At 54.9% G+C, this 24,087-nt stretch overlaps 1 protein-coding gene across 1 annotated transcript in view; it reads left to right on the forward strand.

The window, feature by feature from the left end:
* The first annotated feature begins 8,639 nt into the window (after positions 1-8,639).
* GDPD5 (glycerophosphodiester phosphodiesterase domain containing 5) overlaps positions 8,640-24,087 on the forward strand; it is a 91,561-nt gene continuing 76,113 nt past the window's right edge. The window contains exon 1 of the mRNA XM_061204124.1: positions 8,640-9,403. The gene's annotated coding sequence lies outside the window, so the exon portion shown is untranslated. The remainder of the gene's footprint in view (positions 9,404-24,087) is intronic.

The following is a 24,087-nucleotide window of genomic DNA, read 5'->3' on the forward strand; positions in this document are numbered from 1 at the left end:
TGCTTTTACAAAATCATCCATGGTAAAAGATACAAAGTGCAAAAGAGACCAATGGATTTTAATGTAACTAAGTAAGAAAATCTCATTGATATGGTTTCAGATTTTTTTTTTTTATTTGGTTGCGCTGGGTCTTATTTGCGGCAGGTGGACTCCTTAGTTGCAGCACGTGGGCTCCTTAGTTGTGGCAGGCAGGCTCCTTAATTGTGGCTCCAGGGCTCCTTAGTTGTGGCATGTGAACTCTTAGTTGTGGCATGCCTGTGGGATCTAGTTTCCTGACCAGGGATCGAACCCGGGCCCCCTGCATTGGGAGCGCAGAGTCTTATCCACTGCGCCACCAGGGAAGTCCCATGGTTTCAGATTTTAATAGTAACTAAACTTCAAGAAATATTTCAAGATTAAGTTAGTATCAAATAATAGCCACAATTATTTGAAAAGGCCAATAAAATACTCCTCCCTTTTCTAACTCATATCAGTATAAGCCTGTATTTTCTTTGTAAACTTTAACCAAAACAATATATTGCATCTGACTGAATTCAGAAGCAGGTATGAGAATCCAACTGTCATTTATTAGGCCAGCCATTAACATTTTTTGTAAACATATAAAAAAATGCCTCTAATTTTTTTTAAAAGAATGCTTTATGTTTTTCTTAATTAATTAATTAATTAATTTTGGCTGCTTGGGTCTTCGTTGCTGCGCGCGGGCTTTCTCTGCTTGCAGTTAGCGGGGGCTACTCTTCGTTGTGGTGCGCGGGCTTCTCATTGCAGTGGCTTCTCTTGTTGCAGAGCACAGGCTCTAGGCTCACAGGCTTCAGTAGTTATGGCACACAGGCTCAGTAGTTGTGGCTTGCGGGCTCTAGAGCGCGGGCTCAGTAGTTGTGGTGCACAGGCTTAGTTGCTCTGCACCATGTGGGATCTTCCCAGGCCAGGGCTCAAACCCATATCCCCTGCATTGGCAGGCGGATTCTTAACCACTGCACCACCAGGGAAGCCCACCTGTAATTTGTTGTTTTGGAAAATGTAGGTATTTTTCATTAAGATACGTTAACATTTACTAAGATTGTTGTAACTATTTTAAATTAATTACTTAAATATTTTAAATGTCTCAGTTTAAATTTATAATACTGTAAATACCGATACAAGCCATATAAATAGGAGTTCTTTGGGGTCCTCAATAATTTTTAGGGTGTGAAAAACAGTCCTGAGACCAAAAAGTTTGAGAACCAGTGCTCTAGTGTTACCAATTAGGATTATTATTCTGCACCAATCAGGATCATACAGCAGGGGGCAGCAGAGGCAGCCAGATGAAGGCATCCCCTTTGCCTTTCTTTAGTGAAAGGTACTGGGCGTCTGCCTGTTGGGTATTCCTCATACCCTGTACTGGAGACACAAAAGTAAATCTGACAAGGAGTTCATGGTCCAGCAGGTAGCAGACCCTGGCAATTGACGGTGGTGGAGCCAGCCCAGACACCCCCTCTCGTGAGCATCAGGAGGTGCTGGTAAAGGTAAGCTTGGCGTTACTGGGATCACGAAAATTCCCATCTGCTGGTGGCAAGGCCTGGTGGGAGGGAGGAAGCCCACAGACTTTGGGGTCCGAGAAGCCCTGAAGCTCCCCGCCCTTTCAAGACTGGAGCCTGAGCAGGGATCCAGGAGAATGGGAAGGGGGGCCCGGTATCACTGACACAGGCATTCCCCGAAGCCGCCCCCAACCCCTCCACCAGGGGAAAGGAGCTGCCACAGATTCCCATCTCAGTCGGACTTTTTCCCTCCCCTTTCACTTTCCACAGCAAGGCTCCCAGCTTCAGGCCTCTGCCTCGGCTGCCCCACCTGGCCCTCCCCTGGCCTCCTGCTTCGCTGAGACCCCAGGCCTGATCTTCCTCACCTGCCCCACCCCCACTAGGGTCCCCCCCAGCCCCTGAAGTGGAGGTGCTGCCTCTCTAGCCTTACCCGTTATCTCATCCTTGCTCACGGTTTTAAGTCCTCTCTAAAAGCCTCTACCTCTGCCTCCTCCTCCAGCTGCCACCCAAGCATGCACCCTTTGCAGCTACCCTGGGGAGGGCACCCACACCAGCTCCAAGTGCACCCCTCCTCCTGCCTCCACCTCCCCCGGGCCACCCTCAGTCCCAGCCACTGACCCCAGGATGCTTCCGTCCTGGCCGCGCTCACCTCTCCTTGCTGCTCACTCTTGGCTCAGTGTCTGATTCCCCCCTCTCTCCGCCTTCTCTGACCAGTCCTTCTCTGGCTCTTTCTGGGCCCCATCCCCTGCCCACCCCTCTCCCTGTGGATTTCCCACTCCCTCCCTGGGGCCGCTGACCCTCTCATCCCAAAGCCTGTCTCAGGCCGTGGCCTCGGGCCTGGTCCCTCTCCTGAGCTCCGGACCCAACTCACTCTCTCTCCCCCGTACCCCACAGGGACACCATCAGCGGCCTGCCTCTTCCCCAACTCCAAAAGGTTCCTGACCTCCCACCCCTGCCCCACGGCCAGGGCCCAGTTCAGACTCTCATCTCTCCTTATCACCTGGACTCTTAAAACAGGTGCCAGCTGGCCTCCGTGCCTGTCTCTTCTCCAGACGGTGATCAGGCTGAGCTCTGAAGAGCAAACCTGACCTTGTTACCACCGCTTAGACCCTCCCAGGGGTCCCCTCTGCCCTCAGCAAAGAAGCCAAACTCAATGACAAAGACATGTGACACGTCCCCCTTCCACCTCTCCAGCCACAGATGCTCCTGGCCTTTCTGCCTCGGTGCCGTGGAATTGAGTTTGGTGTCGGCACATGCACCATGCTACCTCAGGCCTGGTGACGGAGCACTGCCTCTCCTTCGTCCCCACCACCTTCAAGGGGCCACGTTTCTCATCTCCATTTTACTCACGGAGAAGCCGAGGCATAGAGGGGAGGTGCCTGGGCCAGGATGCTCGTCTGGCTCCCGAGCCCTCTGCATCAGGCCCCAAGTGTCCGATATCCAACTTCACCTTCAGTGCTGGCAGTCGACTTTCTCCCCCCACCCCCCATCCATTCCCCACTGAACACACACTTGGATCCAATCCCACCATCCTTTCAGCCCAGCCAGGGCCTGGATGCTAGGCCCTGCCCATGTGCCTTGGTCCTCCTTGGGGCCCCTCCTTGACCTCCTTTGGCAATGAATCGGGCCATAAAGTTTCCCCGGGTGTTCCGGGGTAGGGGTGGCCCCAGCCCCTACAGTCCCACTATACATCAATTGATGCCACAGGGCTACTGGGGGCACCGGAAGGCCAGGGAAGGGGAGAGGTGGGCAGGGCTGGGGGCCAGCAGGAGGCCCTCTGGGTGTTCATGGGCTGGGAGGAGCAAGGCTGGATCTAAGCCAAGCCGCCTCCTCCCCTTCACCCCTCCCCCTTTGTTAACGCTCTGGTACCCTCTGGATATAAAGGCCAAACTCAAAGCCCCACCTAACATGGCCTGTGCAGTCCCCTCCAGCTCCATCCTGTTTATCAGACACTCACAGTGGGGCTTATCATGTACCAACACTGCCCTAAGCTTTTATAGAAATTAACTCATTTTATCCTTATAAATAGACTACAAAGTAGGTACTAGTATTATTCTCATTTTACAGATGGGGAGACCGAGGCACAGAGCAATGACAGAGTTAGTGATGGCAGAGCCGGGATTCAAGCCCAGGCCATGCGGGTCCAGAGTCTGTGCTCTAACTGCTCCCAGTGCGACCTCCATTTCTTCCTTCCTGTGTCATTCCCATTCCCCCAAACACACCGAACTTCTCACCCATCACCTGCCAGTTCCCACTTTCATGCCTTTGTGCTCAGCGTTCCCTCTGCCTCAAGTGCCACCTTCCCAGTGAAGCCCGCTGGACCCTGCCCCACCCTCCCCCTGCTGAATCATCCTCTGTGTTCGCGGTGCATTCTGTGTACACCGCCACTGCAGAGAGCCCTGGCACCGGGGCTCCTTGATGTCAAGGGCGGCTCCTCCCTGATTGTCCCATCCCTGGATGCCCAATATTTGGTCTGGGACTTCATCCAGCCTAAGAATTCTTGATAAATGTGGGATGAGCGGGGCGGGGTGGTGGGATGGGGACAGAGAGAAACAAGACTGCATTCCTTGCTCTCTAGAAGCTCACACTCCAGTGGGAACACCAACCCAGAAAGAGCCCAACATCTAAGCAGATCAGAGCTCTAAGAGAGGCACAAAGAGCCGCGTCACCAGCTCCATGGGATGATGCCGTGCTCCCCACTGGGGGAGTCAGGCAGGCTTCTCAGAGAGGTCAATTTGTGTACTGGGCCTTGAGGATGGAGAGAAGTCCAGTGGCCGAGTGGGGCGCACGCAGGCAGGAGAGCTGGGGAAAGGAATCCGGGCTGGCAGAGGCAGAGGCAGGAAAGCAGGATGTATTGTGAGGGCCAACAAGTTCAGCTGAGCCTATCAACCCCACACCAGACAGTGAGCTGCAGGAGGGCCGCGTCTGCCTGCACCAAGCACAGTGCCTACACGTGGTGGGTGCATTGTAAGGATTTGTTGGAAGCAGATCTCACAGGGTGTGAAGCCTTACGCAATTCGGTGGCCCTATTTAAGAAAAAAAAATGTGAAATTTTTAATGTAAATGTAGGCATGAAAGTGAATGTTCATTTGTACTGAGATTGGGAAGGAGCTTGCAACAGAGCTGAAGCTGCAGAAGAAAGTAAGGTCAGAAGAATGTCAGGAGGGCGAAGGTTCTTGGAGCCCAGCACCAGGCTGACAAGTCTAGCATTTCCTGTCAGCCCCGAGGCCCAGGTTCAGAGCCGGCCTCTGAGCCCTCAATCACCCTCAGACAAGCTACCGTCACCATGCCTCTGTCACACTTTGTGAGCCTCTCTGGCCACAAAAAGGCCTGATTCTCCGGCGTCAGGAGACTTTCTCCCCCGGAAGGGTAGTCAGAGGGCAAATGTGGGCGTCTGAGAACTGTGTGCTGGTCACCTCCTGGTAACCTTGGGCACCTCTCTCCAGGGCCTCAAGGGTCATGGAGGGTCTGTTCTGAAAGCCTCCTTTTCATGCAGGCATTCTGCTCATCTGACCCGCTTTGGGGGCTTTGTGAGAGCCTCATTCATCTCCCAGTGCTGAGGTCTCACAAGGGCACCAGGCTCTCTGCTGGTGACGGGTGCGGGACGCATAGCCACGGAGGTGCTCCTGGCCCAGTGAGTCCAACAAAACACGAAGTGCCTGATTACAGAGCCTTCAAGACGAGAGATGCCAGACCAAAGACAGACTTTCTGGGGGAGTCCGGGAAGGCTTCTCAGAGGAGACACTTGATTTGAGAGATGGAGCATTCATTCAACAATTATTTACTGAGCACCTACTACGTGCCAGACTGTGCTAGGCTCTGAGGATACAGCAAAGAGGAGGACAGAGGGGCATTTGCCCCAAAGTTTCTTCCCTTCAGGCCAGCAGGGAAATAGGAATTAACTCAGGAGAAAAGGGGAACATGGTCCCCCAGACAAGCTAGAGCAACCACATGGAGGGGAGAGACTGTATCCTGCTTATGGGTGGAGTTGAGAGAAGTTTGATGTGAGGGGAAAGGGAAGCGATTGGGAGACGAAGCGCGTGGGGTTGGCAGAGAGCAGCAATGGAGGGGCTGGAATACCAGGCTAGGAACCTAGGACTTGATCACGCTGGCAACTGGGAGCCACAGAAGGTTCTGAGCAGAGGAGGAAGTCACAAGGCTTCTTAGCAAAATAGCTTGCAAGCCCTCCAGCTTGCACAGCCACCAGTGCAAGCTTCCTGGGCCAACCTCCCCACCCCCACCCAGCTTGGACTTCAGCCTCCGGCTCACCCTCTTCCTTGTTCTCCCAACCAGACTCTAAGGCTGGTGCACTCTAAAGAGGGGATGGGGGGACTTCCCTGGTGGCGCAGTGGTTAAGAATCCGCCTGCCAATGCAGGGGACACGGGTTCGAGCCCTGGTCCGGGAAGATCCCACATGCCGCGGAGCAACTAAGCCTGTGCGCCACAACTACTGAGCCTGCGCTCTAGAGTCCACGCGCCACAACTACTGAAGCCCATGCGCCTATAGCCCTGCTCCACAGCAAGAGAAGCCACCGCAATGAGAAGCCTGCACACCGCAACGAAGAGTAGCCCCCGCTCGCCACAACTAGAGAAAGTCCGTGCCCAGCAACGAAGACCCAATGCAGCCAAAAATAAATAAATAAATTTATTAAAAAAATAAAAATAAAAAATAAAGAGGGGATGGGCAGAGCTCTGGGTCCAGGCCTCATGGAGGACTCCAACCCTTCACACCATTTGCCCCACACTATTTGCCTCTTGTGGGCTTTAAATGTTTTCATGCTACCTGGTTTCCCTACAAAGTGCTATCTTTCCCATAACAACGCCTAGCTTAAAAACTTCCCAGAGCGCCTCTCTGATAACCAGTGAGTCAAGACTCAGGGGCTTCCAGGCTGGGGCCTCAGCAAAACCCTACTGGGTTCAGGGTCATGAGCAAGACCCCAACAGAGTTCTTGGCCTTTAGAAAAAAGTCTGAACTCTCTCCTGTTTGGCTCCGCCTGCCTCTTCCCATCTGTTCTGCTGTCCCTTCTCTGGGAGCTCCAGCTACCCTGAACTTGTCGGGGATTCTTCAACAGGGCAGTGCTCTCCCCCACCTCCAGGGTTTTGCCCAGGCTGGCCTTTGCCCAGACAGAGCACTGTCCATTCCCTGAGGTTCCCTCCTAAGCTAACTAACCCCTACTTCTGGCCTGAGTCTGCCCTGAGGGAAGACTCTCCTAATCCCCCCCAGAACAGGTCAGGGGTCCCCAGAGGTGTTCTTTCAGACTCCATGCTTTTGCACATGCTATTTCCTCTGCCAGGAATACCCTTCCCTCCACCCTCTGAAGCCTGGTGCCTGCCCAGTTCCTGCCAAGTAGCAACATCTTTATTTCCCTTTTACAGACGAGGAAACAGAGGCTCAGAGGGGTTGAGTAGCCTGTTCAAAGCCACATAGCTTTGCCCTAGAATGTTAGTGGTTGTTTTGTTGGCCACGCTGCACGGCATGTGGGATCTTAGTTCCCCGACCAGGGATGGAACCTGCACCCCCTGCACTGGAAGCACAGAGTCTTTTTTAATTAATTAATTAATTAATTAATTTGTTTTTGGCTGTGTTGGGTCTTCGTTGCTGCGTGCGGGCTTTCTCTAGCTGCGGCGAGCGGGGGCTACTCCTCGTTGCGGTGCGCAGGTTTCTCATGGCAGTGGCTTCTCTTGTTGTGGAGCAAGGGCTCTAGGCGTGTGGGCTTCAGTAGTTGTGGCACACGGGCTCAGTAGTTGTGGCTCGTGGGCTCTAGAGTGCAGGCTCAGTTGTGGCGCACGGGCTTAGTTGCTCTGCGGCATGTGAGGTCTTCCCGGACTAGGGCTCGAATCTGTGTCTCCTGCATTGGCAGGCGGATTCTTAACCACTGTGCCACCAGGGAAGGCCCCGGAAGCATGGAGTCTTAACCACTGGACCGCCAGGGAAGTCCCCTGACCTATAGATAGTGATAGTGATGAGTAGATGGAATCCTGTGCCAGCTATATGGTCTTGGGAACATCATTTGGCCTCTCTCTGCTTTGGTGGCCTCACCAGTGAAATGGAGTACCTACTGCATAAGGTTGGTGGTGAGGCTTACAGATAACCTGTCCTCCGCGGCCTCCATTCTTTCGCTCCCCAGACCAATTAGTGGCTTTCACATGGCCCCTGCAGGACATTCAACACTCATTCATTCATACATCAAAACCCTCCAAGACCAGCTCTGTGCCCCGCCCTGTGCTGGGTGCTTGGGACTCAGAGATAAATCAGACACAGCTCCAACCCCAAGGCTCGGGGGGGGGGGTGGGGTGGGGGGAGGGGAGGGGCAGGAGCTTGGGGCAGAACTCAGTACTCTTGAGGGTGTGTGTGTGTGTGTGTGTGTGTGTGTGTGTGTGGTCCTCACACACCTCTGCTCTTAACTTCGTATTTTTAAAATTGACAACGACGCACCTCCCCGCGGATGGGCGCTGGGAAAGGCGAAATGTTGAAGGAAGATCCGCTCCTTATCTTCAGAAACTTGTTTTTCACTGCTTCCTGAAACCCGAATATTTCACTGCATCCAAGCTCGCCTCCTCGCGCTGAGCCCTATTAGCTGGGAAGGAGAAGGGTACTGTGAGGGTGTGTCCCACCAGTCCCGAGGGCTCCACTATCCCTGGGGACTCCACTACCCCCGGATAACTCACCTAGCCTACATCCTAATCCTTTTCCCACCCCGACCCCTGTTCCAACCCCATGACTCCCCCACCCCAGGTCCCAGACAAACCAGCCCTCCCCACCTCTCCCTCCATCCAGGTCCCCAGGTTACCCTCTCCTCTCGCTCAGCTCTTTAAACCATCCTCCCCCTCCACTGCCCTCTCTCGGGCGGCACCTCTCCACTTCTGCCCCGCCCTCTCCGAGGTAGAGTCCACGTTCCGCAGACCTCCGCTCTTTTCCCACTCTCCGATTGGCTCCCGCTGCCCGACGGCGCGGGACCGGGGGGAGGGGACCTGGAGCTCGCCCCGCCCCTTGCCGGTGGCCGGGGTGGGGCGGGGCCTCAGGCTGACCCCGCCCCCACTCGGGCGGGGCCGCGCTGGCAGGCGCTCCGGCGCTGAGCGGCGCGACCTAGGCTCTGCTCGGCTCCGGCTCGACTGCAGCTCCTGTGGGGGTGGGCGGCGGGGGTGGCAGCGGCTGCGGCGCGGGACTGAGCGAGCGGCTAGCGAGCCGGGGGAAGAGGAGGAAGTATAGCCGCGGCCCGGAGCTCTGGAGTCAGCTGCCGCGCCGGGGACCGCCCCATTTTGCAGAGCGAGCCGAATCCGAACCTAAGAAGACTTCCCCACCGGGCTCCGCGCCTTCTCGCCGGCGCCCTACCCTGCCCCGCCTGTCCCAGCCCCGGGTTCCGCCGGGCCCTACCCTGCCCCGCCTGTCCCAGCCCCGGGTTCCGCCGGGACCCTCCCTGCCCCGCGGTCCGAGGCGTGTGGCCGGGACGCCCCGAGCCCCCGACCCTGATCCAGTGCACCGGAGAGGGACGCTCCTGGCCCACCATACGGCTCTAGGGTTAAGGGCTCATTCCCAGCCTTTCTATAGTGTGTGTTGGAGCCCCCAGCCCTCCGACCGCGGTTAAGGCGGGGTGCCCCCAGCCCCTTGACTGAGTGCAAAGCAGCCCGGACGCCTCCAGACTCTGGTTCCCCGAAACCCGAACCTTCAGCTGCCTCCGATCCGGTGCTTCGGACTTGGGACCGTGCGAACATTCAGGAAACCCCGGCCCGAGTTCAGCGCCCCGTGAGGGGTCCAAGGCGGGCTGGATACTCGGACTGAACCAGACCGGGCTGGTGCTTCGAGTCGAAGCTGCCACCTTCCTGCCGCCCCAGGCGAGGGGCTGAGCGCTTGCCCCCAAGAGAACACAAGAGAGAGCCGAGAAGTGCAGGTGAGAGAGCCCCGGATGCCGGGCGGCCTCCGACCCCATCCCGGCAGCGCTGGGGCCACCTGCGGGTGTGCACTGGGTACTAGCTGAGGCTGGAACTGGCTAGGAGGGGGCGCGGGAAAGGGAGGAGGAAAAGGGAGAAAACGGGCACTTATTGAGCGCCCATTGTGTGCCGTTCCGCGCCCCACCCTTGCGCAAATGGCTCACTACTCCGTGTGATAGAAGGTGTTGTGTGCTGTTAAGAGCGCTTACAGATGGGGAAACTGAGGTTCAACGGGGTTGATTGACCCTGCTCTTTTTACTCTGTGCTGAGACTGGGGAGGAGTGTTATGCTGGAGAGGGAAAGGAGCAGAGAATGGAGAGAAAAAGAAAGGAAGTGCAGAGCCGCATGGCAGGAGGTGGGGCGGGGGGGTCGAGGTGGGGGCCACTGGGGCATCGGAGAGCTGATCCTGAGGCTGGGCCGTGGCTTCTCCTGGCCTCTTTCCCTCCCACTCCATTGTCATGTCACCTCCCAGGAAAGGTGACCCAGAGTTGAGGGCAGAAGTGGGAAGCTTCCCAGTTCCACAGCTTCCCTCCCTGACAGAGCAGCTGCCCCTGTACCCTGTGTGCCAGACTCCAGTGTCTCTAGGACGCTCCGGAGGTCCTGACACGCTGCTTATCTGATGGGAGAACACACTGTAGATGTCCCTAAGTCACAGCCCATCAGAACTGCAGGAGATGCGGCCCCTCAGCACTCACCCAGCTCACATCCTTCACATTAGTAAGGGGGACTCTGAGGCCTGGGGACAGGGGGTGCCAGTTGCTGAGGTCCTAAAGCAAGTGAGTAGTTGAGCCACAAGTACACTTGAGAAAACCTTCCCAAACATCCTTCAAGGTGTCCACTCCCCTTCCCAAGTTAGCATCTTCTGGGTGACTGGCTGGGGTTTTCCCACCCCTGATGTGAGGTCTGGGTGACCCCGTATCAGGCTGTTGTGAGAATCTGTGTGCAAGGTGCTGGGACCTGAGACAGATCAGCAGCCCCATAGCCTTTGGCCCCAACCTCAGGTCTGACCTCAGCCTCTCCTGGGCAAGGGAACCTGCAAGACACCTCTGGTCCAGGAGTGGCGCGGGTTGCACAAGGTCTCAGGGCTGGGGGCACAGTCTGAGGGTCTGGATTCCCAGGCAGGGACTCCTTCTGCTGCCCCCCTGGGACTGTGCAGGGAGAGGCGTGTTGTGAAAGAGTGCTTGGCATGGACTCTGTGGGCTCTTGTTCTGGGTGGGGAGGGGGAGGGGATGTGGCCTAGGTAGGAACCCCGGTGGCCTTGGCCGGGACTGGTTAACCCCTGCTGTGCCCAGCTTCCTGGAGTCAAGGGGAAACCACCTTGGAAAGCCCCTGGGAGGTGGGGGAGGGTGGAGAGGTCGGCTGGAGGCTGGAAGCTCAGTCCTGGGGGTGCAGTGTTTGGGGGAACTGGAAGAGAAAGTGACTGAGGGGCTTGGGATTCTCCAGCCTCACCCCCACCATCCGTGGGGATTCAGATTCTCATAATAATCCCTGCATCTAAACAAAGCTGCTCTTTGATGAGATAATTTCACACCTGTGATCTCATTTCACGGTGGGGTGGAAAGGACCTGGAACTTGGAGTGAGGCAGAACGCGGCTGGGGAGCCACCTGGGACCTTTTGGATGCATCCAGGGCTCCAAGCCTCACCTGTAAAATGGGGTCAAGGCAGGCTGTTTATTACCTGCTCAGATAATGGAGCCATCACATCCGGCACACTGTCAAGTGCTAAAGAATTTTTGGTGTTTGCCAAGACTGGGCTTGTTCCTAATGGCTACCTTGTGCAGGAAGCTGAGGGGCAGAGAGGTGAAACCTCCTGCACAGGGCCTTGGAGTTTGCTTCAGGAACTGAGTGCTGACTGCGTACCAGGTGCCCTGGAAGCTACCCAGATGGAAAAGGCGTTGTGGTGACTAGCTCCCAATGGGGAGGGCTAAGCGGCACGGGCAGACGGCAGTGAGTCAGACAGACCAGGCGGCGTGAATCTGCTCTGATTCCTCCCACCAGCCATGTGGTGTTGGGCAAGTCACTTCACTCCTTTGAGCCCCAGCTGCTTCTCTATAAATTAGAATTCCTCCTTTACAAGGTTGCTGTGAGCTTTAAATGAGATATAAATATACAGCACGTGGCCAGATAATTTATTTCCTTCCCTATAAGAAAAGGAAGCTTGGATTTTGACCAGGAAATCCAGAGAAATTCTCAGACTTGCCTTGGATTGGAATGGAGGCTACTGTTGCAGATTCACAGACCTGGGTTTGCTCAGCTGTATGGGTCAGACTCCCCTATGCTACCTCCCTGGGCCCACAGCCCTCTGGAATCTGCTTGGGGACCCTGGCAAGGGGCTCTGGGTTCTGACCCCTCATCCCAGGGCTGCTGGCTTTCTTTGGGATTGTGGGGAGCGGGTGTTCATTCCCTCTGGCCTCCCTAGGCACAAGGGTGCGGTGAATAATTTATGGCTCCCCTCGCTGCGAGGTGGGCTCAGGGAAATTGATTGCTGTGTGCTCAGCTGAGCTTCTGAACCCCACCAGAGGAGGCAGGTGGTTCCCGTCAGTGCTAGACAAGGTCTCAGATACGGGGGAAAGGGGCGACAGGAAGAAAGTGACCTAATATCAAGCCCAGCTCTCTTACTGCGGTGCAAGGTGGACCCGCAGGAAACAGTGGAAACCAAGCTATAGATGAACCAGGCTCAAGCTGTGGGCCTCCGATTCCAAATGGGTCAGGAGGGGTGGCAGGGAGAGGCTCTTGGGGACTGGAGTAACCCAGAAGGCTTTATCAAGGAGAAAGGGGTCTGGGCTAAGGCTAGAGGCAACTTGCCTTAGAGAGTAGGGGTCCCGACATCAGTTCAAGGTTGAATTCTGGCTGTGCCACTCACTCACTGTGAGACTGTGAGCAAGATACCTGACCCAGCCAGGCCTCTGCTCCCTCCTCTGTAAAATGAGGGTAGTTACGGGTGACTGTGAGGTCATATATGTAAAGCAGATGGCACGAAAGGTACTTAATGAAAGGGTGCTTCACTGTGAACGAGAACCGTGAGGTGGGCTAATGGTGGGGAAGATGGGATGGTGTAATAAGCAGGGAGGTGGGGAGAACTCTGGGGTGATGACGGTGGATCTGTGGGGTCAGAGAGGGGTGTGGAGAAAAGGGGTGGGTGAGTGACCAGACGGTGGAGGGCCTTGAATGCCAGACAGAATTCATATTGCAGGAAGCATCATGGGGCCCCAATTGAGAACCCTCTGTGACTCCTTCTTACCAGTAAGATGGAGACCAGGCCTCTTTGTTGTGCATTTAAGGCCTTGCCCACTGCAGCCACTGCATGGACCCCTGGTCATTGCTCACCACTGTCTCCTAAACACATCATGTGTGGCCCCTTTGTTTATGGGGTTCCTCCGGTCATCCATACCATCCTCAGCTCTGCTCACTTCCACACTTCCACATCAGTCAAGGCCCAATTCAGGTCATAAATCCCCCCAGAAACATTCCTGGATTACCCAACCCTCTGGTCACACCCCCTCTGAATCTTTAACACTTCACAGTACTAGTAATAAACAATACCTACCATTGCATCACATTTTACAGTTTGTAAAATGCATCTACATGCTCATTTATTTTTTTATTATTTATTTTTTATAAATTTATTTATTTATTTTGGCTGCGTTGGGTCTTCGTTGCCGCACGCGGGCTTTCTCTAGTTGCAGCGAGCAGGGGCTACTCTTTGTTGCGGGGCTTCTCATTGCGGTGGCTTCTCTTGTTGCGGAGCACAGGCTCTAGGTGCACAGGCTTCAGTAGTTGTGGCACACGGGCTCAGTAGTTGTGGCTCACAGGCTCTAGAGCGCAGGCCCAGTAGTTGAGGCGCACGGGCTTAGTTGCTCCGTGGCATGTGGGATCTTCCCGGACAAGGGCTTGAACCTGTTTCCCTGGCATTGGCAGGCGGATTCTTAATCACTACGCCACCAGGGAAGCCCCTACATGCTCATTTAATAATATTGTGACGGTGATATGAGCAATTGCTAATGCTCTTGAGAACTTATTCTGAGCCAGACACTGTGTTAAGTGTTTTACAGATCCTCTCATTCACAACTCTGGGTGGTAGCTACTGTTATGCCCTGGAAGACGGGGCTCAGAAAGGTACATTGTCTTGCCCAAGGTCACACAGCTAGACAGTGGGGAGTGAGGAGTCAAGAGTGTGCTCTTACCTGTGACTAAACAGACAGCTCAATAGCTCTTAGATGTCCCACCTCTTCAACTCTACCCAGGTACCTCGAGAGCATACTGCGTAGGTAAAAAGCCTGGAAATGAGCCTTCTTCTCAGGGCTAGGGAAGGGCAGTGCTGGGTTGAGAAGGGGGCCTTGGGCTCTGCACTGGCTGGCTGTGTGACTTGGGGTGAATCAGACCCATGCTGTGGTCCTGTTTCCCCGGGTCTGTGGTGAGGGGGATGGTGTCTGAGCTTCCAGAGCTCCAGCCTTCTGCAGTGTCCTTCGTGACCCTGGAAGGTAGGGGAGGAGACCACAGCCTCAGGGCCAGAGGATGTGGTGTGACGGGCAGCTGTGATTTTTGGCCCGGCCACTGTCTGGGCCAGCAGGCTCTGTAGTTAGCTGCTGCCTCCCCCGAAGGAGGGTGGCGGCCAGGGCTGCTGGCAGCATGGTCATTAGCTGGGCAGAGAAGACCCTGTGATTGGGAGCCGGCTGGGCCAGGCCAGGTTGGCAGGGCTGGAGGCAGGCTGGACCTGGCCACAGTGGGGTCATTGGCAGGGCAGCTGGCTGGGCAGCTGCTTCTCCTCCCTTTGCAGCCTCCAGGGCAGTACCCGCAGGGCACCAGAGCTTTGTAGGCCAAGGCTTGCCCTTCTTCCTGTGGCGGTCATGGGAGTGCAGCAGTGAGGAATCTAGCCAGGCCTGAAGATGCCTCCTTCCAGAAGCTTCCAGGACTCCTCCCCTACAGATCCACAGCCCTCACTCGCCTACTGTGGTCTGTGGGTTGGACTTGTGTAGATGTGCTTCCTTTGCCAGCCAGTCAGAAATAGATTCTCTGCCACCCCAGTTCTCCCCTCCGCCCCACAGAGTGCCTAGCAGGGTGCCTGGCACAAAGTGGCTGCCCCCACCCCTACCCAGGAGAGGCAATGCGAGCTGCCCCTTGGGCAAGTCGCTCAACCTTTGTACCTCTGTCTCCTTCTCTATAAAGTGGCACTGGCAACCACAGTGTTGTGAGGGTTAAATGAGACAACGGGTGGCAGGTGCCAGGCCTGACACATAGGCAGGTACTTTGTCAGCGTGAGTCCCCTTGCCTGTCCCTTCAGTATCTTCGTGATCAAGTGACTCAGTAAGAAGCTGATGGAAGAACCCATCCAGTGAGGCCGGGAGGGAGGATGTGCCAGGCAGCAAGGAGGGCTTCCCAGAGGAGGACACTTCGCCGCCTGGGGAGGACTCTGTCAGACGGGATTGGGAAAGCTGCCATTCCCACCACCTTCCCAGTGAGCAGGCCCCAAGCTAAGTTCAAGGCAGGGAGCAGGACCGGGATGTCCAGGGACCTGGTTCTTCTCAGGCCTTAGCGGCAGGAATGACCCAGTTGGGAGGAGCCGTCTGGGGTCCAGGTAGCAGATGCTGCGATTTGCTTGAAGATTCCTTCAAGGGAAGCAGTGTTCATTTGGTCTCCCTCTCCCCATGCATACACACATGATTACGTATTACAAAACGTAACATGATGGGAGATTTTGGTCTGCGGGGAAAATAGACATTCAACAAGTAAACACAGATACAAAACTTCCAAATTGTGAAGAGTGAGCTCCCAAGGCGGGGGCCAGTCCCGTCGACGTCTGTAGATGGTGGTAGAGGGCAATGCTCAGATCACAGCCCGAGTGCACACTTACTAGCCATGTGACTTGGGCAAGTGATTTAACCTCTCTGGGCCTCAGTTTCCCCATCTGTAAAATGGGGACAGTTATAGTTGTGGTGAGGATTAAATGCATTATACATGTAAAACACTCAGAAAAATACCCAGCGCATAATAAGCACTCAATGCATATTAGCTGTTGTTGCCTGTATCTCCTAGCAGAGTCTGAAAGAACAGGTGCTCGGGAAGGGCATATGGAATGAATCCCAGGCACAGGGCAGCTGCTCTGTGTAATGAATGAATGAGCGACCTCATCAGGAGGGGAGAACGCAGAAGTAGTGACGACACTGAATGTGACAGAATGTGGCAGAGAAGGCCAGGGGCTGGGTTTGTCCAGTGCTGGGCGGGGAGGGAGTCAGGAAAGGCTTTCTGGAGGTGGTGCTCCTGGTGCTAAGTTGGAAAGTATCATTTAACACGCATGTGCGCACACGCACCCGGGCACCGCTGTGAGGTCAGCACGAGGCATGAGGTCAGAGAGGAGTGGCTCCTGTCCAAGGTGGCCAGCTAAGAGGAGCGTCTGGGCAGACCCCAGGTCTGCTGGACTCCACAGGCCTCCCTCTTCCCACCACCCCACGCTGTCTTGCCATCTGTGATATTCTGCTGGAGGGCACAAGGAAGGCAGGTGGGAGGAAGTGTGGGCCGAGGTCTGAGAGTCCCAGCTCTTCCCAGGCCTAGAACCAAATCTCCTACAGAAAAGAATAAACAGGCCTCACTCAGAGTTCTTTTATCTTCTTGCTCCCAAACACGCCCACCGGCGGAGGTGGTCTTCCAGCATTAATCCTACAGCTGTTTAGCTTTTGAATGAGTGAACTCTACTAAAGAAAAAATAAAAAGGCCATGAAGAATTCGCCTCACCCTCCCACCCAGGAGGCTCAAAGGGAAAGTTTTCTTCCACTGACAAGGGAGCCAGGACCCCCCAAGTATCTTAAAGGAGTTCACCTCTGAAGTTAGGGTCCCCTCATGTTGCCTACACTCGTGGCTGGTGGTGGGGCCCCGAGAACATGACCTCGGCCCTTACGTTTTGCCTGTTTTTTGCCCCTCTTGTAAATGGGTCAGAGTAACAAAGCCCTTCTTTCCTTCAAGAGGTGTAGGGTGGGAGAGGTTGTAGTGGGCATCTGGGCCCACGGCTCTCAAATTTGCTGCACACACTAGAATCATCTAGGGAACTTTTAAAAGTTTGGGCAAGACCCAGGCATCAATAGTTTTTAAAGCTTTGCAGGTGATGTCAAAGCACAGCCAAGATTGAGAACCACCTGGCCACCTCCTGCAGCATGCCTCCTACAGCATCCCCCGACTATACCTGACATCCCCAGGACAGGGAGCTCATTGCTTCCAGGCTGCTCCCTCCTCTGCGGTATTGCTCTCCCTGGAGAAACAGTGAAGTGGAAAGACTTTGCAATCCGATAAACCTGGGTTCCAACACCCCTCTGCTCCCTGCTTGGGTGTCTTCTCTGAGCCTCGGTGTCCTTGTCTGAGAACAGGAATAACAGTAATCTCTCTCTGAAATAACAATAATCTCTCATGGAGACCAAATGGGGCCGTGCGCAGAAAGCACCGGTGCAGTGCCGGACACGTCGGCAGTGTGCAGTAGAAGGTCACAGACAGTGGCAGAGCCTGCTGGACTCAGACCCTGGACCCCCCTGCAGTGCTCTCTCTAGTGCCCCAACCACCTGAGGCTGGTGGGGGAAGGATCAACACCCAGTCTTGGGGCCCTTCCCATCCCCCTTCTCTCTAAGAGATAAGGCAGCAAGCATTTTGTCTTGCTTGGTTTTGTTTAAATGGCCAAAGAGTCAGGCTCTCCTTAACAATGAAGCCTTGTCTGGATCTGCTTGTTTTTCCAACCCGGACACCCAATTGCGCCACCCACTTGGGGCCCCCATCCCACCTGGGAGAACTGAAGAACGCCAGAGGTTTTTTTTCATCTTGGGGGAGGGTACTGGGGAGACACTGGAGACCTCTGTGTGGCCCTCACCAATAATTGACCCCATTTAAGTCAGCTGCCTCTGTTGAAAGCCAATCCAATAAAATTATTTCAAGGTAGCTACCAGGATGGGTTTTGGAGGCAGAGAAAGTTGAATTTGAGTCATGGCTTTGTCACTTACTGGAAATATGACCCTGGGAGAGTCATTTCAGCTTTTGGAGCGCCCGTTTCCTCTTCTGTAAAATGCACAAATAGGGCATACCTCCTTGGCCTCCTTGCGGGGGTTTTAAGAAGTGAATGAAGTGCTTGGTGTGTAGTGCACAGTGCCTACCATACAGTGAGCGCGCACACTGGCCATGGCTGTCCTCACTGAACTCTGCCTCCTGCCCCTCCCTTCATGGCCTGCAGGGCCAGGCCAGGCCAGGCTGAGACAGTGGAGGCCTGCACGCTTAGTAACGGGCACCCCTGCAAACCGCGATTCTGTAATCATTTGTTCCATGCACATTTAGAGGAGGCTCTGAGGGTGAGAAGAAGACTGCAGAAAGGGGCCACTGGCGATAGTACCTGGTCTCCTCTGCTCTGGCCCCGCCAGAGAGGGTATATCAGCCCAGGGTGAGCTGCTCCGACAGTGGGGTGGAGCAAACCAACAAAGGGAGTGAAGCACCTGTGGGCAGTTACCGCCCAGGGCTGCAGTTGCCCTGGAGGAAGGTGTCAGCTGTGTGGACAGAGGCTGCGGCCAAGGGACCCTGTTAACCCAGAGACCTGGCAGGGGAATAAAACCTCCACTCTCTTTCTTCCTTCCTCCAGTCTCCCACTGGGGCTTCCCTCTGGGTGAACCTTCTGGAAGCCAACGACACATTAACCCAAGGCAGTCCGTTGAGATCAGCCTCTGGGGCCCCACGTAGAGGGGACTGGGCCCAGAGAGGCATACGGAAGGCTTTCCTCAGTCAGTCAAAAGCCATGAGGTCCACTGGACTCACCCTCCTTGGGATGCAGTTTAAGGCTCATCTGTTGGTACTTGAGCTTATCCCTTGTAAAGGGGGTCTCAGCCCTCACCCCAGAGATGAGCCAAAGCATCCCAACTGCCACATCCTCTCAGGGAGAGGAGTTCTGGGGGCACCCATCTTTCCGTTTCTGCCTCACCAGAGGTGCCTTAGCACCCCTTTGAGATTGGTGCCCAGGCCCCTGGCCACCACGCCCACCACTTGGCCCAGCTCTGCCGCCGCTGGTCCTCAGAGGACTGTGAGTTTTTTCCAGCCTGTGTCTCTGTCCCTCTTTGTCTGGAAGCATGGAGTAGCAGTTAGAACACAGACTCTGAAACCAGACTTTTTTCCTGAAATCCTGATTCTGCCATAATATGGCTGGGGAACTAAACAATGTGGCCCTTAATCTCTCTGTGCCTGGGTTTCCTCATCTTTGGAATGGGAATAACAGAGAGTACCTCATAGGGGTGTTGTGAAGACTGATGAATGAATGAACGGAAAGTGCTTAGGACCGTGCCTGGCGAGCAGGAAGTGCCCGGTAAATGACAGCCTTTACCATGATCACAAATAACACAGTGGGAGCCCAGAACCCACGGTGTGGCCAGACCTTTACTGACAGGATGGGGACCGTCACCGCCTTCAGTCTGGACTCGCCCCAGTGATGAGGCTGTGACAGTCCCCCACAGCCTGGCCCCATTATGGACACTCAGCTGTCAGCTATCCACCCCCTCCCCCCAGTCCTCTCCCGCAAACCATGTCCTGTGAGAAGTGGCCTCGCATTCCGTCAAGCTTCAGTGTCCCCATCTGTGAAAGAAAGCAGTTGGACAAGATGTTCCCAAGTTCTGCTGCCCAGTCTGTGCCGGGAGCTGGGGGGAAGAGGACTCGGGTGTCGCTGCCCTGGAGGAGACCTGAGGCCGGGGGGGCAGGGAGTGGTTGGGGCACAGGCCAGGTCTCTTCCTCACAGGGCAGGCCAGGCAGCTCCGAGCAGGAGACAAACGAAAACAGAGGAGGTCAGATGAGAATGAGAGAAATCAGGGGGGGCTTCATGGAGAAGGGGGCATTTGAAATGAGTCTTGAAGGTAGGCTGGGAACTCTGCTGGCTCAGATTGGATGGGAAAGGCATCCTAGGATGGGGGAAGGGTGAGTATAAAGCATGGAGGTGTGGCCCTAGGGGCCGCGGCAAGCCGAGCAGCAGCTGCACTCAAAGGTAGAGTGATGTGCTGGCGAAACACTTGGACTCTGGAATCAGGCAGATGTGGGTTTGAATCCTGGCTCGGTTTCTTATTGAATTATTTCTTATTCTTTGACTGTGGGCAAAGTGGCTTGGCTGCTCTGACCCTCTGTTTCCCCAGCAGTGGAACAGGACTAAGCCCTCCAGGGCCGGGACGGTGACTCACAAAGCGCTGAGCGTGGCTGGAGGAGCCAGGCCTCCCCTCCACCCTGTTGCTGCAGAGCAGGCAGGGACCCCAGGGGCCCTCCTTGGCCCATGCCTCCTCCCGCAAATCAGGTGCAGGTAGCTTCCAGGGTGGCCTTGCTGGGGATAGCCTTATCTCCGGAGTGGGGCAAAGGCTACGGGGAGGCTGGTGTCAGGTGAGCTCAGGTGCACAGTCAGACAGAAGATGTCAGGCCACATCGCATGGAAAGCATCGGTGAGGCCCCTGGGGCGTGGCGTCTTGGGGGCAGCAGGGCAGGCCTGGGACGCAGAGCCCTTTCCTTATAGCTGGCCACCACTGAGCACTCCCTCTTCTCCCTGGTGGGAATGCTCGTGGCATCTCCGACAGCTCAGCCCTGGGTGTCTGAGGAGGAGCGGTGAGATGCCCATGGTGGGTGTGGTAGCGCTTTGACCTCGGAGGCCTTCCTGAGAAGGGAGGTGTGTGGGCTTCCGAGTCAGTCCTGGCTTTAAAGCCCAGCTCTACCTCTTTAGAGCAGAGCTTTGAAGACACTGCGCAAGTCACTTAAACTTTCTGAGCCTCAGTTGCCCACCTAGAAAATAAGGGCAACCACACTTACCTTCCAGGTCTGTTTTGAAGCTAAAAGGACATAATGGATGAGATAGCATCTTGTATTTTACAAGCGACTCCATAACCACCTTCATCCTGCTCCCTTTCTCTGTGCGCCGTTCATTTCTAATGCCGCCTAAGGAAGTTCTTTCTTGTGTCTAATTTAAATCCACTATGCTGCAATTGGAACCTCCTTCCTCTTGTTGAGGACTCTGCAGAAGCACACTGAGCCATTTCTCTATACAAATGTGCCCCATCAGTACCTGCAGTGAGCGAGGCAGGCAACAACAGAGCAACTGAGTGTTGGTTTTCAACTTGTGTCTTGGGGGCCCCGCTGTCAATGGCCAAGGCCTCCTGACCAGCATGACGTGGGGGTGGGTGCCTCATCTTGACTGTTTTCACTGTTCTTCCTCTCTGAGTCTTATCCATGCTCCAAAACTGGGACCCTGGGGCAGTGGAGAGAGCCCTGCGCTAGGCCTAGAAGGCCTGGGTCCCAACACCCACTTGACTGCTGACTTGCTGTGTGGCCTGAAGCCAGTTAGCAACCTCTCTGGGCCACAGTAGGCCTGTGAGGATGTCTGTCCCCTGGGGCCCAGGTGTCTCCAGTAAAGATGAGTGCAGTTCATCTGAAGCCCCTTTTCCTCCATCTCACTTACCCGGGCCCCAGCCACCCTGGGAAGCCAGCAGATTAGGGTCCTGCTGGTGCCGGCGGTGGTAGGAGCTGAGTCCACCTCTCAGGCCAGGGCTCCCAAGGGCGGGTGGCGAGTTTAAGGTTAGATAGATGGGGGATTCCTGGTGGGTGGGGTAGCGCCTGCCTCCTCAGCCAGGGATTTTTTTTTTTTTAATTTTTAATTAATTAATTTTTGGCTGTGTTGGGTCTTTGTTTCTGTGCGAGGGCTTTCTCTAGTTGCGGCGAGCGGGGGCCACTCTTCATCACTGTGCGCGGGCCTCTCACTATCGCAGCCTCTCTTGTTGCGGAGCACAGGCTCCAGATGCGCAGGCTCAGTAGTTGTGGCTCACGGGCCCAGTTGCTCCGTGGCATGTGGGACCTTCCCAGACCAGGCTCGAACCCGTGTCCCCTGCATTGGCAGGCAGACTCTCAATCACTGTGCCACCAGGGAAGCCCCAGCCAGGGATTTTGAGAGCCTGGATTTCCTCCGGCTCACCCAGTTAAACTCATCCAACCAAAGGTCAGTCATGTTTGTTGAGTCCCTCCTTGGAGTAGATCCTTTCCCATGTGAAGTCTCCTTTAATCCCCCACTTTGTGGGTGGGAAACCCAAGGCTCAGAGAGATGAGGCGACCGGCAGGTCAGTAGGGCGAAGGAGCCTGGGGCTCTTGATTCTGCACAGCCCCCAGGGCCCTCGGGCCCAGCCATGCCCTCCGGGTCCTCAGCAGGGTGGAACACAAGGTGGTCAGGAGTGAGGCCGTTTCTGGTCTAGGAGGGGGCCCCATGGGCTGCGGGGGGTTAGCTGGGGCTCCTGGGACTGCCCTTTCCCTGGAAGAAGTTGGCCAAGGAGGTGCAGGGATCAGGAACCCAGGAGTTCTGGGCTGCGGCCAGTTCTGAATGCCCCTGTGAACTTTAGTGTTTGCTTTTGTGGAGGATCAAGACTGATTTCTTGTTGGCTCTGGACACATGATAGTTTACCTTTTATAAAGCACTTTGATATTCATGATGTCACCGAATCCTCCCGGCAATCTGTGAGAGGCAGTGTGGGACTTGTTTGGGAGGGCCGGAGAGGGTGAGCTTTGGAGTCAGACAAACCTAGGTTTAAATTCCAGCTCCCACCAACTCTCTGCCTTCAGGCAGGTGAGTAACCAGCTGAGCCTCAGTTTGCTTATCTGTGAAAGGGACAATCGTTCCCTGCAACAAATAGTTAGCTGTCTTGCTGGTTGTGCACATTAGATAAGGTCTGTAACCACTGGTCCAGTGCCTGGTGCAATGTAGTAGTTTTTGTGATTTTTTATTTTTTATTTTTATCATCCACCCCACTTTATGGATGGGAATGTAGACGCTCAGAGGAGGAAGGTGACTTGCCTGAGGTCACGTGGTGATTTAGCTTCATCCTCCAGACTTCCTGTCTGTGGTCTTTTTTCTCCAACACCTCCTTCTCTGTCCTCAAGTGACCCAACACCTCATTGATCTATCCAGGTCTTTAATGTGTGACACTGAGGAGGCCTTGTGTCCGCTCCCCCCAGTGCCTAACAGCACTTGCCTGGCACACAGTAGGTACTTTAAAAATGTTTATCCTGTGCCTGAATATGTTGATAAGTTGGTATAAAAATGTAAGAAGTATTTTTTCAGGCAGCTAAGGCTTGTGTCCCTGAGGCTTCCTCTTGCTCCCTGTTCCCTTTAAAAACAACCCTTTAATAGTTTTGGTTGGAAACCTTTGTGAAAAGGAGTGATCGCTTCCTTTCCCTGCATGAGGCTCACATGGTTAAAGTCCCGGGATGGGCCCTGTGAACACTGACTGAGCTGCTGGGAGCGCCTAGACCAGCTGGTCCCTGCACCCCGTGGCCCTGGGCTGCTCGCCTGTTCAGCAGCAGCTTCTGCCTTTGTAGGTTCCTGACTCTTCTCCCCCTGCACCTTCATTCTGCTGCCCACAGACCTGCCTCCAGCAGCCCGGCACCTCTTTTTCCTCCCCTCTTGCTCTTGTGTGTGTTTCCTAATTTGCTGCTTCTACCAGCTGGGGACTGAGAAATGGGACAATGGAGCTTATTAGAATTGGTTCATTGATTCATTCATTCATAACTATTCAACCAGCCATTGTTGACCCTGGGTCTTGCTAGGGATTCCATCTATCCATCCATCCATCCATCCATCGATCCATCCATCCTGATTGAGGACCTCTGCAGTGGCCTGTGATCAATCAAGACGTGACCACACCCTCCTGGCAGCACATGGGAAATCATGATGTACATAGCAAATGCCAGTACAGGACTTTACAGTTTATAATCTGCCTCTGCCTGCAGTACCACACTGCATTTTCACAACAGCCCTGAGAACAGCATTATCCCTGTTTTGCAGACAATGAAAGCAGAGCTCAACAGGAGAAGGTCCCTTGCCCAGTGGCCAGCAGTGAACACAGAATTGCAATGGGAACTCAGGTCTCCAGGCTGGCCTGTTACCTCTTCCCTCCTCTGGGCTCCGTTTGCAAGCCACGTGATGCCCCGTTCATTTACTGCTTCTGTCACAAAGGAGTGTTGTTGGTGGCTTGGGTGGGATCTTCTGCCTCTGGAATGGTCATCGCGGGGGAGTATGGACTTGCCTCAAACACCCTTTAGTGCGCATACTTGTCCTGCGGCGGACGTGGGCACCCCATCTAGTCCCCACTGCCCGGACTAGGGCTCTGGGGAACCCTAGTTCCCTGGGATGGTTAGGGGTCCCAGGACGCATACAGATTTGGGAAATGCGAGGTCACATAAGTCAGAATGGGACTTCTCCCTTTAATGTGTTGATATGAATGAGGGATCCCCGACAGGTGGCACGGGTGCCACCAGCCTTTCCCAAGCTTGTCTGAACATGCAGCTCCTTTGTCACAGAGCAGGGTCTGGGGCAGATAGCCTAGAGAAGACACTGGGCAGAGCTGATCAGCAAACCCTCACTTTCCCATTTTGCACAGAAGCCTCCAGCTAGAGCTTGTTTCTTGCCCAGGGCAGCTTGCCTTTTGAGAGAGGATCCCAGGGAGCAACATTTTGCCCCAGGAAAGAATTGGTAATAATGGTGGAGTTTCAGGCAGCAAGGGGAAGTGGAAAGTGGAGATATTTTGATTCTTTCACCCACCAAACGCACATATCTCAGACATCTACTGTGTGCCAGGCACAGAGCCAGCGTTTGGAAATGCCAAGACGCGTCTGACTAAGAACC

This window comes from Eubalaena glacialis, chromosome 10, assembly GCF_028564815.1.
Source record: "Eubalaena glacialis isolate mEubGla1 chromosome 10, mEubGla1.1.hap2.+ XY, whole genome shotgun sequence".
Lineage (NCBI taxonomy): Eukaryota > Metazoa > Chordata > Mammalia > Artiodactyla > Balaenidae > Eubalaena > Eubalaena glacialis.